Genomic DNA, 2,670 nt, shown 5'->3' on the forward strand with positions numbered 1-2,670 from the left:
TTCCTTCCTTCCTTCCTTCCTTCCTTCCTTCCTTCCTTCCTTCCTTCGTCTCTCTCTCTCTCTCGCCTTCCTCCCTTCCTTCCTTAAGACTTCAGTGACCTAACTGATGAATGGATAAAGAAATTGTGGTTTATATACACAATGGAGTACTACGTGGCAATGAGAAAGAATGAAATCTGGCCCTTTGTAGCAACGTGGATGGAACTGGAGAGTGTGATGCTAAGTGAAATAAGCCATACAGAGAAAGACAGATACCATATGTGTTCACTCTTATGTGGATCCTGAGTAACTTAACAGAAACCCATGGGGGAGGGGAAGGAAAAAAAAAGAGGTTAGAGAGGGAGAGAGCCAAAGCATAAGAGACTCTTAAAAACTGAGAACAAACTGAGGGTTGATGGGGGGTAGGAGGGAGGGGAGGGGAGGGTAGGTGATGGGCATTGAAGAGGGCATCCTTTGGGATGAGCACTGGGTGTTGTATGGAAACCAATTTGACAATAAATTTCATATATTAAAAAAAAAAAAAAAGGCTTCAGTGTCCTAACTCTAGTTGAAGAACCAAAAAAGGGAAAATTCTTTCTGCCACCATTTGGAACACACAGGGCCACTTACTTCGTCTTGCAAGAAAAAACAAAAACAAAAACAAAAACAAAAACAAAAGCAAAAACAGAGATCTTGGTGTCATTATCCTGATATCTGATACCTGGCTTCTGTTTTATTTCAAGAGCCGCTTTTGTCCTCGTAGTTTTGAAAATCTGCAAAGTTTCCAAAGTCTGATGTTGCAAGGTGAAAGCGGCTCTAAAAGTCAGTATTTTGCCTGGACTCAGAAACAATGCAGGGACACAGTGGGATATGAATTTTAGGTGGGCTGTGTCGTAAAATGAGCGGCTTATAAATAAACAATATGTTTGTGATTTGGGACATTACTAATACACCCTCTTTAAGAAAATCCTACACACAAACTCCGAAACAATACAGATAGATTAGAGGGAGCTTATTTGCATTAGAAAAGGTCTCTTCAGTTTACAAAAGGATTCACCAACAAGGCTTCTTTAATGAGAGAGAATTTGTACAAGATTTCTGTTTACAAAAATAAAAACAGCAATTTGTACCAGAGCTACAGGCACTCTCCAGTGGGTAATATGAGATCCACCCTCTATTAGATGATTTATCTTGGGTCAGCTGGGATGGACGGCCACATTCCGGAACACTCTGGCTGACTCCACCAGGGCCCTGGAATCCACTGAGTAATTCTAAGCTCATATTTCCCAGATGCCTGATTCTCTTTATCTCTTTTCTGAGTGCACATGTGTGGAAGAGTATCCTAAGAAAACAATCTTTGGGGACACTTCGACTCAGAAATGGAAGAATTATAACACCCCTACTCTCCCACTATCCCTGTCTTTTTTTTAGGTTTATGTATTTATTTTTACGGAATCTCTACACCCCGTGTGGGACTCGAACTCCCCCCGAGATCAAGAGTCACATGCTCTCGCGACTGAGCGAATCTCCTCCGTCTTTTGACCTCCAACATTGGGATGGCCAAGTCAGGACAGACAGACCCATGGAGCTTGACCTTAACATCTATCTGGGCAGACAGAGCTCGGTACCCCTGCTGATTGGAGGCTGGGATGAAACTACTTCAAGTCTCCATGTAGACACTTCGTTGCTGATTAGATGAAAATATCTACCAAGGTTGTGTGGTGGTACAGAGCCTCACTTTTGACCGGAGCTCCGCCAAACAAGCCCACGGGTTCGTTTCAGCAGTTACGGAAGGAAACTCTGAAACCTATTTTAATGCTACGTTTCTTCATACTTGGTAGTTTCCAGAGAATGAAGCAGAGAACACAAAAAGAGGACTGTGGGGTTCTTCCCCAAAGAGGAAATCAGGAAGCAACCTTTACCATAGGGGTCCCTTCCTTACTGCGATGGAGGCAGCTTCTCTTTCCGCTTGAACTGGGGGGAGAAACAGAATAAACATCACGTGAAGAGGACTGGTCCGATGAGCTAGAAAGGCAGCTGGAAGCAGTTGGGCGTATTATTAGAAAGAGCCTGTGGAGCTTGGCAGCTCAACAGACCTGGGTGTGAACGGCAGCTCCACCATCTCAATGAGATGACTCCTCATCCGGGAAATTGGGAGAATACCGTAGATCTTGCAGGGTTGTTGTAAGCGTTAAATGAGACAGTGTCTGCAAAGGGCTCCAAGAGCGCGGAGGAGGCACTTGTTAAACGCTGAATTAATGACCACCTGTAAATCTCGAAATCCACTTAATTCTTTCTAAAGCTTAAGCGGGGTCAAGAGAATACAGACAATCGTGACATCAAACTAGACAGGTCATGAGGCAAATCCGGGGCCAGGAAAGATTTGATTCTCAGATGTCACTTAGAGTAAGTTAGCAAGGATGGTCTAGGTGAAGTCCGTGAGCAAAGACAGAGTTGGAGTAAATGCAAGTGATTACCACCAATGGATGGCAAGACTGTCAACTCTGCTTGGCCACAGTTATGCCCAGTACGTTGGCTCACAGACCAGGGCATAGGTGATAGTGTGATTGCGGAGGAAATTATCTTTCCTGTAAGGAAAAATAATGCCAGTGCATAACCTGCCACTCTCACCACCTCAAAAGCATGGTACCCACGAGGCCAACCCTTTCTAATCACTGTCAACCACTGAAC

Source organism: Panthera uncia, chromosome X (genome assembly GCF_023721935.1).
Source record: "Panthera uncia isolate 11264 chromosome X, Puncia_PCG_1.0, whole genome shotgun sequence".
Taxonomy (NCBI): Eukaryota; Metazoa; Chordata; class Mammalia; order Carnivora; family Felidae; genus Panthera; species Panthera uncia.